This window comes from Felis catus, chromosome A3 (assembly GCF_018350175.1).
Source record: "Felis catus isolate Fca126 chromosome A3, F.catus_Fca126_mat1.0, whole genome shotgun sequence".
In the NCBI taxonomy this organism is placed as follows: Eukaryota; Metazoa; Chordata; class Mammalia; order Carnivora; family Felidae; genus Felis; species Felis catus.
The window spans coordinates 79,697,704-79,714,477 of NC_058370.1; the positions used below are offsets into that span (position 1 = coordinate 79,697,704).

At 39.2% G+C, this 16,774-nt stretch overlaps 1 long non-coding RNA gene across 3 annotated transcripts in view; it reads right to left on the reverse strand.

The window, feature by feature from the left end:
- The window catches only part of LOC111559712, a 129,137-nt gene that overhangs the window by 93,569 nt on the left and 18,794 nt on the right, over positions 1-16,774 (reverse strand). For all 3 annotated transcript variants that reach the window (XR_006595601.1, XR_006595602.1, XR_002740833.2), the window contains exon 3: positions 1,126-1,209. This is a non-coding gene — a long non-coding RNA (uncharacterized LOC111559712). The remainder of the gene's footprint in view (positions 1-1,125; positions 1,210-16,774) is intronic.

Below are 16,774 nucleotides of genomic sequence, written 5' to 3' on the forward strand. Positions count from 1 at the left end.
TTAATTTAAATGTCTTTATGTTTTTAATTTTTTACAATTAAAATATAATGTTTTTCTAGTCAGAACTCTTCCCTCAAAAACCATTTAAAAATAAATAAAGTGGTCTATGTTTTTAAATAAGTAATTTAGGCCTGGGTGGCTCAGTCAGTTAAGCATCTGATTCTTGATTTCAGCTTAGATCATGATCTAACAGTTGGTGAATTCCAGCCCCACCTTTGGCTCTGCACTGACAGCATGAAGCCTGCTTGGGATTCTCTCCCTCATCCTCTCTCTGCCCCTCCCCCCCACTCTCTCTCAAAATAAATACATAAACATTAAAAAAAAAAGTAATCTATTACTCAAGGTTCATATTAAGCATCTACAAAGAACAGAACTTGTGCTAAGTCTTTATGGGGATTTTTTTTAAGTTTTATCTATTTTTAAGTTTATTTTTGAGAGAGAGAGAGCACGTGTGCATGAGAATGCATGCAGGGGAGCTGGAGAGGGGCAGAGAGAGAGGGAGAGACAGAATCCCAAATAGGCTCCATGCTGTCAGCACAGAGCCCAGTGTGGGGCTCTATTTCACAAACTGTGAGATCATGACCTGAGCCAAAACCAAGGGTCCAGCACTTAACAGACTGAGTCACCCAGGCATCCCTAAGTTTTATTTAAGTAAACTGTACACCCAATGTTGGGCTCAAACTCATGACCCCAAGACAAAGAGTAACAAGCCCTTCTGACTGAGCCAGCCAGGCACCTTTTCTGGTTTCTTTTTTTAAAGGAGTCTAAGAGAGTGTCTTTTACTTTGAGAGTTTATACTCTTCTTAAGGATATAAGACACACACAGAATTAGTCAATGTATAATCAACAGCCAGGTTATGAAATCCTTTATGGTAATCCTTTATCTGTGTACACCCAGAGTCTTTCATGTCACTGGGAATATGACATTGGAGTGCCTTCTATATTAGTCAACCAAATGAAGGATGAAACAATGAATAATAAATTCATTTAAAAATGAATGCTATATGAGTACAAGGCATTTGAGACCAGGGAGTAGTATGGGATGGCTACAGAACTGGCAATATTATTCATAATGTAATTATATTTTAGTTATAATCTATAAGGTGATAACTCCTGAGTCCTTACCTCCTGCCCTACCTCTTTCCTGGGTTTCGGACAAACATTTACAGCAGCAAACTTGATGTTGACACATGGATGTTCCAAAGGCACCTGAAACAAAACATTCAAAACTGAACTCAGTTTTTTACTAACTCTGTTCCTCCTTCTCTAGCTGCTAATACCATCCAGACCAGAATCTTAGAAGTCATCCTAGACTTCATCCTCTCCCTCAATCTTCACATTCAATTTGTTACTAAAATGCTGTCATTCCCTGATGAATATGGATGCAAAAATTCTCAATAAGATACTAGCAAATCGAATTCAACGGCATATAAAAAGAATTATTCACCATGATCAAGTGGGATTCATTCCTGGGATGCAGGGCTGGTTCAACATTCGCAAATCAATCAACGTGATACATCACATTAACAAAAAAAAAGAGAAGAACCATATGATCCTGTCAATCGATGCAGAAAAGGCCTTTGACAAAATCCAGCACCCTTTCTTAATAAAAGCGCTTGAGAAAGTCGGGATAGAAGGAACATACTTAAAGATCATAAAAGCCATTTATGAAAAGCCCACAGCTAACATCATCCTCAACGGGGAAAAACTGAGAGCTTTTTCCCTGAGATCAGGAACACGACAAGGATGCCCACTCTCACCGCTGCTGTTTAACATAGTGCTGGAAGTTCTAGCATCAGCAATCAGACAACAAAAGGAAATCAAAGGCATCAAAATTGGCAAAGATGAAGTCAAGCTTTCGCTTTTTGCAGATGACATGATATTATACATGGAAAATCCGATAGACTCCACCAAAAGTCTACTAGAACTGATACAGGAATTCAGCAAAGTTGCAGGATACAAAATCAATGTACAGAAATCAGTTGCATTCTTATACACTAACAATGAAGCAACAGAAAGACAAATAAAGAAACTGATCCCATTCACAATTGCACCAAGAAGCATAAAATACCTAGGAATAAATCTAACCAAAGATATAAAGGATCTGTATGCTGAAAACTATAGAAAGCTTATGAAGGAAATTGAAGAAGATTTAAAGAAATGGAAAGACATTCCCTGCTCATGGATTGGAAAAATAAATATTGTCAAAATGTCAATACTACCCAAAGCTATCTACACATTCAATGCAATCCCAATCAAAATTGCACCAGCATTCTTCTCGAAACTAGAACAAGCAATCCTAAAATTCATATGGAACCACAAAAGGCCCCGAATAGCCAAAGGAATTTTGAAGAAGAAGACCAAAGCAGGAGGCATCACAATCCCAGACTTTAGCCTCTACTACAAAGCTGTCATCATCAAGACAGCATGGTATTGGCACAAAAACAGACACATAGACCAATGGAATAGAATAGAAACCCCAGAACTAGACCCACAAACGTATGGCCAACTCATCTTTGACAAAGCAGGAAAGAACATCCAATGGAAAAAAGACAGCCTCTTTAACAAATGGTGCTGGGAGACTTGGACAGCAACATGCAGAAGGTTGAAACTAGACCACTTTCTCACACCATTCACAAAAATAAACTCAAAATGGATAAAGGACCTGAATGTGAGACAGGAAACCATCAAAACCTTAGAGGAGAAAGCAGGAAAAGACCTCTCTGACCTCAGCCGTAGCAATCTCTTACTCGACACATCCCCAAAGGCAAGGGAATTAAAAGCAAAAGTGAATTACTGGGACCTTATGAAGATAAAAAGCTTCTGCACAGCAAAGGAAACAACCAACAAAACTAAAAGGCAACCAACGGAATGGGAAAAGATATTCGCAAATGACATATCGGACAAAGGGCTAGTATCCAAAATCTATAAAGAGCTCACCAAACTCCACACCCGAAAAACAAATAACCCAGTGAAGAAATGGGCAGAAAACATGAATAGACACTTCTCTAAAGAAGACATCCGGATGGCCAACAGGCACATGAAAAGATGTTCAGCGTCACTCCTTATCAGGGAAATACAAATCAAAACCACACTCAGGTATCACCTCACGCCAGTCAGAGTGGCCAAAATGAACAAATCAGGAGACTATAGATGCTGGAGAGGATGTGGAGAAACGGGAACCCTCTTGCACTGTTGGTGGGAATGCAAATTGGTGCAGCCGCTCTGGAAAGCAGTGTGGAGGTTCCTCAGAAAATTAAAAATAGACCTACCCTATGACCCAGCAATAGCACTGCTAGGAATTTACCCAAGGGATACAGGAGTACTGATGCATAGGGCCACTTGTACCCCAATGTTCATAGCAGCACTCTCAACAATAGCCAAATTATGGAAAGAGCCTAAATGTCCATCAACTGATGAATGGATAAAGAAATTGTGGTTTATATACACAATGGAGTACTACGTGGCAATGAGAAAAAATGAAATATGGCCTTTTGTAGCAACGTGGATGGAACTGGAGAGTGTGATGCTAAGTGAAATAAGTCATACAGAGAAAGACAGATACCATATGGTTTCACTCTTATGTGGACCCTGAGAAATTAACAGGAACCCATGGGGGAGGGGAAGGAAAAAAAAAACAAAACAGGTTAGAGTGGGAGACAGCCAAAGCATAAGAGACTCTTAAAAACTGAGAACAAACTGAGGGTTGATGGGGGGTGGGAGGGAGGAGAGGGTGGGTGATGGGTATCGAGGAGGGCACCTTTTGGGATGAGCACTGGGTGTTGTATGGAAACCAATTTGTCAATAAATTTCATATTAAAAAAAATAAAAAATAAATAAAAAAATAATAAAATAAAATAAAATGCTGTCATTTCTGTTTCTTCAGTTGCTTTGGAATTTTATTTTTCTTCCTCTCTGATTTCCTTCCTTCCGGCCACTCTTCCTTACCATCCACCTCCCTTGTCATTGTCAAACTGATTTTTCTAAAATGCACATTGAATCACCCTTCTGTTTTCCTTAAGACTGTCTCATAGCTCTCCTCACTGCTGGACGATAAAACCCATACTCCTCGGTTAGCCTGACTTACAATGTCTTCCATGATCTGTTTCTGCCAACCTTGCTTTCCTCCCTACAAGTAAGCTGGAAGGTCCTGGTGATGGAAACTGTATTCTCCTCTTCTTCGTCATTCCTGTGCCTCACAGTTTAGGGAGCCTAATAAAGCTTTCCTAAATGGATGAATGAGGAGATAAGACCTGAAATGGGCTTTGCAGATTGGGCTGTGTGGATAAAATATAGATAGAAGATCTGGATCCTTCAAACAATTCTTGGGCTACTAAGTTGAGCTATTAGTAGAGATTCCTTGTCATTAATTTTTGTACCTCCAAGACCTGCCACATAGGTCTCACATATGCTGAGACACATAGTAGGTATTCAATATATATTGGATTAATTAACAAATTAATGAAGAGTATTATGTATTTAGCCACAAAGCAATATTTCTTTTGGAAAATGTAATGCTCAATTAATTACAGAGCAAAGTATTTGGAGAAGAGATGAAAACTCCATTAATTCTTTGTGAGGAGGCTACAATGCTGGCCGGATACCCAAGCAAACAGACCAGGCCTCAGGCCAGTTTAATCAAGCAAGTAAATTTCTTATTGACCAGAATATGGACCTGATGTTACAGAAGACACCTGTCTTCCTAAGGTCAGCAGCTCTAGCATTAGTTTATTAACTGTAACCAGATCTGGCTACAGATGCTGCCAAAACAGGGATATCCCAAGGTGTTGTTACTGGATGCTAATTTTGGATAAAGACACCCTAGAGGCTTTAAGTCTTTAAAAATGAAGACTGTATGCTCTAATAAGGCATAAATATTATTGGAGTTTCTATTTCCAGGTGAATAGTGAAACTCATATTTTTTGTAGTTGGGATATGTAATGAACATGCAGGCATTTTAATACTTATATTGAGTTTCATAAGTCAAATATTTAAAAGGTCCTAGAAACTTGTTTGCAAAGTAGTGTTATGAAAAATGTTTCTGGTGCAACACAGTCACTCCCTTTGGAGAACTCACAAGTAAATTTAGTTAAAGCTTCTGCCAGCATGATGGTAGCCCAGAGAATAACAAGGATATCTCCAGTTGCCAGTTCCCCTTATCTGCTTCTCCTGATGCCTAATTTGGAGAAACTCCATTTTGCTGCAGGTTCAAGTCTCTGGGCTATCTTACTCCTGGACTTTTCTGCAACTGTTTATTCTCTGGACCTTTCAAGGAAACTCAGTGGTTCATGATATAGAGCCTTTCACTCAAAATACAAAAGGTGAAGCTGGTTAAAGTATCAATGGTCAAGACTTTGTAAAGCTTTTTTTTTTTTCCTTGAATTGAAGAGTATTAACTGACCTTATCGATTAGATGAGGAGATTAAAACTTAATAACACTTTTTTTTTAATTTTTTTTAACGTTTATTTATTTTTGAGACAGAGAAAGAGCATGAACAGGGGAGGGGCAGAGAGAGAGGGAGACACAGAATCAGAAGCAGGCTCCAGGCTCCGAGCCATCAGCCCAGAGCCCGATGCGGGGCTCGAACTCACGGACCGCGAGATCGTGACCCGAGCTGAAGTTGGACGCTTAACCGACTGAGCCACCCAGGTGCCCCAATAATATTCTTGACTAGTCTTCCATCATTAAGCTGGAATGTTGCTAAATGCTTTCTACTACCATGCCAACATGAAATGGCTTTTCTTGCTCCCAGTTTAGCTAGAAACCTCAACAAATAAAGCTTAAATTTTAAAACGAGATGATTTTCTTTGACCCTCTGGGACAGAGAGTGGATAAATGAAAAGGAAGAAAGCCAACTTATTCATCCCAGTCACCCAGTCATTCATCCAAGAGGTTTGGTGCTTTAGGGAAGGATTTCCCTAGAGATGAAAGGACGCCATATACAGTTTTCAAAAAAATTAATAAGGCAATTTGATTTTTAATACTTCTGCAGTCTCGGTGTAGTGACTTTTTATAGCCCTGAGCTGTATGTTTAAATGCACTTCAAAATGTCAACGTGGGCCTCTACACATCCCCCCTTCCTGCTGTTTCCAAAATGGTTTCTTTCTTAATTATCTGCAGACTTACAACTTCATTTGAAAACAACTTGAAAGGCTCCTGATTAGCTGCAAGCAAAGCTGATCACCTGGTACCTTCTTAAATATAGGAGCAAATGCAGCCTGGTTGGAGTTTGTTACCCACGAATATTCATGGAAGGCAGGATTGCCTAGTGGTTAAGAGCACTAGCTCTGGATTCTGGTAAGCTGTGTTTGAGTCCTGCGTCTGTTCCTCACAAGCTACAAGACTTGTGCAAGTTATTTAAACTCTCATCAGTGAAAGGGGGACAATAATAGCACCTACTGAGCATAACGCTGTGTGTGGCACAATAGTAAGTGCTCAGTAGCTCTTCTTAACAAAAAGAAAATAAGCATCAGCAGAGCAGAACATATACCAACAAGACTTTGTACTAGGTCCTGAGGATACAATAATGTGTAAGATATGTGTTGCATCTTTCCCAGGCTTATTGGAGAAAAAGGATATATACATACATATGTTTATTAGACATATATAATAAGTTGAGGTGTCAGAGCTAAGAGTGAGTGAAAGAAGATTTGTTGAGGAAGAAAGACAGGTGCTTGACCTTGGAGGAACAGCAGGATCCAGATATACTGACTACAATGCTGGGGGCATTCTCAAGTCCATCACAACTGCATCAATTACTCTTCTTGTCAACTTCATTGAACATCTTAGGTACCTCAATGACTAAGAATTCATGGGGCAGGGATGTAGGGGGACTTAAAAAGTCATTGGCTTTTTCTGAATGTTTTCAGTTTGGTAATTTGAAAACAAAGATCTGTTGCTAGTTGAAAAATACTTCTTTTCCTTAAGTAAATGAAATATTTTGTTAAATGTAGAAAAGAAATAATTCTCTGCCACAACAAAATGAAAAAATATGTATGTGCCATATGTACTTATCTTTCTTAGGAGATAACATAAACAGATATGATCCTTGATCTGAACATACAATAAAAACTCAGAACCATCTAAATATATATATATAGTTTAATAAATCATGCTTAAGGAAAGGTGAAATGTGATAGTGAACTTGACTAGGGTGGTGGCAATGAAGAGGGGAAGAAGTGTATAGGTTCAAGATCTTGATAGACAATCTATTTTAGGCATGATGTACAGTAAGGAGAACATGCTAGCAGATAATTTCCAAAAGACTCTTCTCTAGAGATAATAGAGCTATTTGGTGCTCTCTTGTAAACAGAAACTTTATCAAAAGATAGTAAAATAAGGGTGACTGGGTGGCTCAGTTGGTTAAGCAACTGATTCATGATTTCGGCTCAGGTCATGATCTCACGGTTCATGGGCTCGAGCCCTGCATCGGGCTCCATGCTGATGGTGTGGAGCCTGCTTGGGATTGTCTCTCCCTTTCTCTCCGCCCCTCCCCTGCTCACACACACTCTCTCTCTCTCTCTCAAAATAAATAAATAAACTAATAATAATAATAATAATAATAATAATAATAATAATAAAAAGAAAAATATAGTAAAATAATATCCAAACATTGACATGTTAGGGATAGAACTATTGGAATGTCTCTCCTGGAACATCTTTAATTCTTTAGTTCATTAAAATTTGTTACATTTCCTATTTTATGCCATGCAATATGTATTAGATAATGCATATGTGGTTGAGAACGAAATAGATATGTTCCCTTCTCTCATGGAGCTGGAGGAATATAGACCATAAACAGATAAGCAAATAAGCCATATAATTATACATTCATCCATTTATGCATCCAGGAACTAATTATTGAGCACATATTATGTCTTGGGCGAATATTTTGCTTTCTCAGGATACAATGATGAACAAAAGTAGGCTGTCCCTATCTTCATGGAGCCTACATTCTGAGGGAGACAGCTTACTCAGAGTCACACTAAAAAAGATAAAGTTGTAACTATATAAGAGCTATGAAGGAATATACAATAAGGAAATATGACTTCACAAGAAGGTCAGAAGAAGCTTCCCTAAGGAAGTGAAGAATGGGGTGTCTAGGTGGCTCAGTTGTTAAGCATCTGACTTCGGCTCAGGTCATGATCTCGCAGTCCGTGAGTTCGAGGCCCACGTCAGGCTCTGTGCTGACAGCTTGGAGCATGCTTCAGATTCTGTGTCTCCCTCTCTCAGCTCCTCCCCTGCTCATGCTCTGTCTCTCTCTCTCTCTGTCAAAAATAAATAAACAGGGGCGCCTGGGTGGCGCAGTCGGTTAAGCGTCCGACTTCAGCCAGGTTACGATCTCGCGGTCCGGGAGTTCGAGCCCCGCGTCGGGCTCTGGGCTGATGGCTCAGAGCCTGGAGCCTGTTTCCGATTCTGTGTCTCCCTCTCTCTCTGCCCCTCCCCCATTCATGCTCTGTCTCTCTCTGTCCCAAAAATAAATAAACGTTGAAAAAAAAATTAAAAAAAAATAAATAAACATAAAAAAAAAAAAAACATGAGCCCTGCTTCTCTCTCTCTCTCTCCCCCCCCCAACCCCCTTTCTCCCCCTCTGCCCCTCCTGGGTTCTCTCTCTCTCTCTCTGCCTCTCACTCACTTGTGCTCTCTCTCTCAAAAAAAAAAAAAAAAAAAAGGAAGTGAAGAATGGATGAAGAACTGAAGGGTAAGGAGGGCTAAGCTGGCAAAAGGAAGGAGAGCATTCGTGACAGAGGGAAGAGCATGTGGCTAAAGCCGTAGTATGTCTTAGAGGCCAAGAAGCAGTGAGTGTGGCTCAAAGAGGAAGAATAACCCCCCAAGAAGACAGAAAAGGAGCAAACTCAGAGTATTGGTCATGGAAGCCATGGGGAGACAGTGTTTCAAAAAGGAGGCCATGGCCAAGAGTCAAATGCTGCTGAGAGGTCAAGAAATATGAGAACTGAAAATATCCCTTGGATTTCACAACATGCAGGTCACTGGTGAGCCCAGAGGAATGATGGGCCAGAAGCCAGAATGGAATGATTTGAGAGTGAGTGGAAGGTGAGGAATTGTAGGAAGCGAGAGTATAGATTAGGAATTGCATTTGGTCACATGTAATAGAGCCTGATGACAGTTGCTTAACTAAATTAGGCTATTTTCCTCATATAACAAAAAAGACAGAGGGAGATAGTTAAGGCTGGTGCAGTGACTCCATGATGTCATCAATGTCCTAGAGTCCTTCTTTATGCTCTATCATCCCCAGTATACGGTTTTTCCCCCATTGTGCATGTAAGACAGCTGCTAACTCTTAAGCCAGTGTTTCAGATAGGAAGAAGAAAGAAATATCAAGGGGAAAGGTCTGGTACCTATACCAGGAAAGCAAAAATTTTCTGTAAATCCTCAGTTGACTTCAGCTTACTTATCATTAGCTAGAACTGTGTCCTATGGCCTCTCCTAGCTATAAGGACAGCTAGGAAATGTAGCTCTTTAGTTTGAGTCATTACCGTTCCTAACAGAATCCGTTTCTGTAGAAAACACGGGAGATGGATATTGAGAAGTCACCCATAGCAGCTACACAGCATGTACAATCACATGTTGAGAAAGTGTGTCCACAAGGGAAGGAGATTATAACATGACAGCTAGAGGGGAATGTGGGATTGAGTGACCTTTTTATTTTTTATTATTGAGAGAGAGAGAGCATGAGCGAGGGAAAGGGGAAGAGGGAGACAGAGAATCTCAGGCTCCACGCTTAGTGAGGAGCCCAACATGGGCTCAATCCCATGACTCTGGGGCTATGACCTGAACCAAAATCAAGAGTCAGATGCTCAACCAACTGAGCCACCCAGGTGCCCCTTGAGTGACCTTTTTAAAAAATTGGGGATGACTTGGGGCACCTGGGTGGCTCAGTCAGTTAAGTGTCTGACTTTGGCTCAGGTCATGATCTCATGGTTCGTGAGTTTGAGCCCTGCATTGGGCTCTGCCCTGACAACTCAGAGCCTGGAGTCTGCTTTGGATTCTGTGTGTCCCTCTCTCTCTGCTCCTCCCCCACTCACACTCTGTCTCTCTCTCTCTCTTGCTCTCAAAAATAAAATAACATTAAAAAAAATTTTTTTAATTGGGGATGACTTGAATGTATTTAAAACCTGATAAGAAGGGTCTAATCGGGAGAAAGAGAGAATGTTTGAACATACAAGGATGTAAAAGGATAACTGACAATGTAATGTTCCTTAGAAAGAAAGAGGGAATAAAATCTAAACAAAGAGGGATTAACATTAAAGAGGAATAAGGATAGGCTCTCTGTTGTAACAAAAGGAAGGAGGAAAGTAGGCTTATATGTTTTATATTTTAAAAAATGGGGCTTCTATTACCTCTATCATGTAGGAGGTGAGGTTTGCTATTGCCAATGAGGGTAGATGGGAGTGATCAGAGCTTTGATAAGTTTGAGATGTTGACGTCTGAAATGACTGTTGTGGGCAAAACTGATTCAAATATAAAGGGCACAAATAAATTGCTATCAGGAATGCTGTTCTCATGTGCCTTTCCCAGGAATATACTAGAGAATGACATTCAGATAATCAAAATGACTATAAAGACATCAAGATAAGGTCTGGTGCTAAGTCAATTACTGGGGCACCTGGTGGCTCAGTCAGCTAAGCATCTGACTTTGGCCCAGGTCATGATCTTACGGTTGGTGAGCTTGAGCCCCACATGAGGCTCTCTGTGGTCAGCACAGAGCCCACTTCAAATCCTCTGTCTCCTTCTCTCTCTGCCCCTCCACCCCTCTCTCAAAAATAAACATTAAAAATAAGTAAATAATTACTTATAGAACTACCCACATCCATGCCCATACCAGCTGAATATCCTCCCATCCCCATCATTAACATGAACATCATTAATTCAACAAATACTTAGTGAATATCCTCTACAAGATAGATACTTATTTGTGTCATGCAGCATGCTAGGATAGGTTGGGGTATGTGGGAAACAAAGCCTGGGAGAAGACAGCAGCAGGAAAGCAATTAATAGAAAAGGTGGACCCTCTCTTAGCTGGAGAGATGTATAGAAGTCTTAACACCTAAGCCCAGGGATAGTGGCTAAACTCCACTCACACATTGGCATGCAAGGAGAGGTGCTCTGATCTGAGGGATAAAACAGGAGTGGGGACATCTGATTTTGGGAGCTCTGGGCAATTGTCATGATGCTAGAGGCAAGCCTGGACTCAGATCAGTTGGAATTGAGGGTGCCTAGAAGAGCAATCCTGCTGTGGAGATGGCGGGTGCAAAGTTAGAGGGCAGAACAAGGTTTCAGCAGGCCTGCTTCCCACTTAGCTGGTTCCTCAAAATGTAAGTCTCAGGAAGCTGCAGGCACCTAGATGTTAGATACCCAAAAGTACAGGAGCCTGGTAAGTTGACACAAGAAAACTGCATCTGAATAATGCTGCTCATGTCAAGAACTAGGTTGTCCTGCATACATGGTCTATCTTAGAATGCCTAGTGCAATAGAAAAAAATATTTCTATGTGTATATTCTACTTACCACTATGAATATTTCTATATTCTACTTACCACCATGGAGAGAATATATCATATTCAATGGGGCAGATAGATAATAATCATCATCACTGGGGCGCCTGGGTGGTTCAGTAGGTTAAATGTCTGACTCCTGCTTTCAGTTCAGGTCATGATCTCACAGTTCACAGGTTCAAGCCCCACATCGGGCTCCTCTCTGATGGTGCAGAACCTGCCTGGGATTCTCTCTCTCTCTCTCTCTCTCTCTGCCCCTCACCTACTCATGTTCTCCCTCTCCTCTCTCTCAAAATAAACTTTTAAAAAATAATAATAACCACCATTTATTGTACATGCTATATGCCAGACACTGTTCTAGATACTTAATGAGCTGTATCTCATTTTATCCTCACAACAACCCTCTGAGTTAGCTATTATTGCTCCCATTTAGAGAAAAGGAAATTGAGCTTGATCTACTAAGTTTAAGTTATTTGCCCAAGATCACATGGCTATAATTGGCCAAGCCAGGATTCTAGCCCATGTGTGACTCCAGATCTACCATTTTACCATAACTGTTAGATCACACTGTTCCAGTACAGTGTTGAACCCTTATTAAGTGTCACTTAGATAATGAATGGATTGGTTTGTTTTTTAGTAGCAAAACTGAGATCACAGCCCATTTCTTAGGATCTGTTACTAAAATGACAAGACCATGCTGCCCTTTATCTATCAGCTTCAGTGACATTGGCCACGGGCTATTTTCAAAGTAAATAAGAATATCTGACATTTACATTGTGGTATAAACCCTATAAAAATTTTTTTCTCAAACTTATCACATATATCATGAGCACTGAAGCCCATACATATACACAGAAAAATGAATGCAAAACACTTAATAAATACAAATTCGATTTGTGGTAAAGGCCAGACACTTGTTGTAGTATTCAATTTTTCTATAACCTGTCACTTAAAGCTTTATTTTTACTTCTACAGAAGTAAAACAGTGATTTGGTTTTTCCACACTTTCATTTGTTTGTTTGTTTATCACTTCTATAATGGAAATTTTCAAAGATACACAAAAGTAGGGAGAACAGAACCTCTGAGTATCATTCAGCTTCAACAATGATCATTTTCTCAGTAAGTTTGATGACATGATTTCTGATGGAGTTATCTCTTAAATCCTTTCTGATATAATTACTACTTAATTCAGATATTATCTTGGTGTTTCCATATCATTGGCATAATTATTGCCATATACTAATTACATGTAGCATGGCTATTACATAGGACATTTGATATACTATTAAATGCTACTGTTTAAGTTAGCTCACTATAGCCCGCAAAGTACTTCTGTTTTACCTGGAAATATGATAATTATGAGTTTTAAGTTTTGCCTAATATTGGGTTTGAAAATGAACCTATTTGGTATCGTTGCCCCCATTGGGTTGGTCCATGTTTAACCACACTGACCATCCAATTTTAATCCTCTTTCTGTTAACACTGAAACAGAGAAGAAATTTATCCTCTGCAAAAATAATCAGAACAGAAAATGCAGCTGCTGGAATAATGACAGTGTGAATAATGTAATTCACAGCTATTTGTAGTGGGCCCATTCAGATAAATTATCTGATGCTTGTAATCCCACAAGTTTGATGCTAGTGTGGGCCAGGTGACTTTCCTGGTTCTGATCTTTAGCCGGCCTTTTTCATGACATGACAAAGTGGATCAGGTAAAACAGCATGAATATTCGACCCAAATCTATCCTACTACTGGATAAAACAAGTAAAAACAGTAAGCACAAAACTACACTTAACTCTTTGTATTCTTAAGAGTGGAATCATAAAATAGTATTTTTGTATAAATAGCTAGTTTTTCTGTTTTTAATATCTTTTTTATTATTTTTATCTTCTCAGTTAAATTGGTAGATGTCAAATCCTTAATAATCTGGAATTGGTTTAATAAAACCTGATAGTGCTATTTGTTCCTACCCTTCCTTTTTTTTTTTTTTTTTTTTTTTGGTGGTCACTTACTCTAGTAACTATAATTTTATAACTCAGATTTCTGAGTTACATTTCAAACTACTTGGTGAATTAATTGTTTTAATCCAGAAGTAGGCTTCACACCTAGTGCAGAGCCCAATGCAGGGCCTCCACTCATGATCCTGAGATCAAGACCTGAGCTGAGATCAAGAGTCAGACACTTAGCTGACTGAGCCACCCAAGCGCCCCTATAATTAACATATTTTTTAAGATCTTATTTTTAAGTAATCTCTACACCCAAAGTGGGGCTCAAACTCACAACCCAAGGTCAAGAGTCTCATGCTCTATTAACTGAGCCAACCAGCCACCCCTACAATTAACATTTTAAATTATTTTCTTATAATTATTTCTTTTATATATTTGAATCTTGACAGGTATTCACCTTCCTACTAAAAATACTGTTTAACATTTGTTTTTGTTTTTTTTTAATTTTTAACGTTTATTTATTTTTGAGAGACAGAGAGAGACAGAGTGTGAGTGGGCAAGGGGCATAGACAGAGGGAGACACAGGATCTGAAGCAGGCTTCAGGCTCTGGGCTTGAACTTATAAACCACGAGATCATGACCTGAGTCGAAGTCAAATGCCACACCAACTGAGTCACCCAGGCACCCCAACATTTGGTATATTTTTAATTAAAAATAACTATATCCCGGGGCACCTGGGTGGCTCAGTCAGTTAAGCGTCTGACTTTGGCTCAGGTGATGATCTCATGGTTCATGAGTTCAAGCCCCGCATGAGGCTCTGTGCTGACAGCTCGAAGTCTGGAGCCTGCTTCCTATTCTGTGTCTTCCTCTCTCTCTCTGCCCCTCCACCACTCACGCTTCTCTCTCTCAAAAATAAATAAACATTTAAAAAATAGATAAATAAAATAAAATCACCTTTAAAAAGATAATAACTCTATCCTATTTATGAGAGACACCCTTAAAACAACATATCAAAGAAATGTCAAAACTAAAGGAATGGAAAAAGATTCACTAGGAAAATGCTAATGAAAAGTGGATATAGCACTGTCATAATCACTATTCTACTTGGAGATTATTCCATACAGCATTATACTATTATAAATATATAACTGTTGTGTGTGCTAAGCAATCTGAAGAAAAAAAGGTAATAGTGATACCTTCCTAAACCCATTGTATCATCCTTGCCTGTCCCCCACTCCACTGCCTATAGGATCTTCCACAACTCCAAGACATATCCCTTCATGCTTCTCCTTCAAAATCTAACACTGAATAAAACCAACTACACTTGTAACTGGAGCTCAACCAACTTTAAAGTCAACAACCTTGATCTTCCCCCAAGCCCAGTGAGATCCTCTGCCCCAAACTGGCCCCTTGGAAGCCTGACCACGTCAGATTCTATTACAGGCCCAAGCTCAGGCTGAACCTGCAGCCAGTGAGAGGTTTCCCATGCTCCTAAGTCTCCAACCAATTATGTGGAGACCTCCAGACCTCGACCTCTAGTCATACCACAGGGGCTCTGAGCTTTTCCTCCTCCGTGTATCATTTAAGTGCTGGCCTAACTGTGGTAGTTCTCGCTCCTCTTCTCTTCAATCCCAAAAAATTACATTTACACCCCAGGTTTATTCCTCCCAAATTCATATTACACTGGTGTTATATTCTTATTCTGTTCTCCAAACTTGGGTTACCACCTCTAGTTGTTTTTTGCTTTTTGTTTTTTTAATCTTGACTGTCATCCACAGCAAAACAAAACAAAACAAAACAAAACAAAACAAAACAAAACACCAAAAACATTTTATATTGTGACAAGGTGCATACAAAAGTTTTTCCTAAATAATACTTAGTTCCTTACCACATGGCAATACAATCTGATATTTTCTTTTTTATTCTAGTAAAAAAAATCAGCCACTAAACTGATTTCACTAACCACTAATAGGCCAAGACCCTCAGTTTGAAAACCCTTGATCTAAAGAGCCCCCAAGACTCTTTTGGCATCTTATTTATCAGAACCAGGTCAGATAACATGAAGGCATCTTTAAAACAATCACTAAGTTCTTGGATTTTCTAAGAATCCTTTTCCATTGAACAACAATCTCCAAGATATAAAAGAGGTACTTTAGTTGTTGGAATTGGTAGAGATTATTTAAAGCCTTCTAGAAAATATTCACAATCTGAAATCTTGTTAAAGAGCACAGGATTGAAAGTCGGGAAACCTGAGTCCTTCTCTCACCCTGCCACTCAATGTTAGGAAGTAAATCACTCAGCCTCTCTGAACCAACAGGTCTTGATCATGTAAATCCAATGACATATAAACGCTATAAATCTAATGATTCACTCACTCATTCATTTGCTCATTCATTTGACAAATGCTTCATTAAGTATGTGCCAGATAGGTCTCTCACTACTCATCTGACAATTCAAACTGGGAGGGCCAATGTTATAAATTCATCACACATCACATGTGATCATATGCCAGGGTTCTTTCTCATCAAATTTATGCTTCATCAGGCACCACAGGGGAATGAGCTGCTTTATATAAGCACATTACTCAGAAAAATGATGCTCATTTATATAAACCACTTAATAAAAATCTCTCTAAAATGTAATAAAAAGTTATATTGTACCTAATTTCATTAATGGCTTAATGAGTTAACTCCAATAGTAAGGAGCTTAATTTTAAGATTTATGAGTTCTTATACTAGTTAAATTTGAGATGTCCAAAAATGTAATTTTTGCTCTAATTCCATTTTCTTTGGTTCCCCCCACCACTTTTTAACTCTTTTAGTTCCAATGTCACAATAGTAGGTGAGTTGGCACAATCAGTGGCTAGAGTATTACTAAAAGCCAGTCACTCAACTGTACATAAGTGATTGTACTACATTAAATATCACACAAAATCCAAATTAAATGTATCCCTAAATCCCCAATTCAGTATATAAATTTCCACAGCCATTCTAATGCCCCATGATGTAAGGGAAAGTGTGATGGAAGAGGAGTTAGAAGAAAAAAGCATCTTAACTGATCACTCATTTTACAAAAGCACATGGCCATGTGAACACATCATTAGGGACCCCACACCCAAGGCTTTGGAAGGGAGTTGTACAACTCAAGGGGCCTGCAACTTAAGCTTCACTAGTTCATGGTAAATCTGCTTCTACAAATATTAATTATTGAGTGATGGAGTGAATATGGTAAGCTTATTATGAGCATGACTCTGGTTCAATGGATGTTTGATTTTTAACTTCACTTACTAGTTTATGACTGAGAGGAGATTAA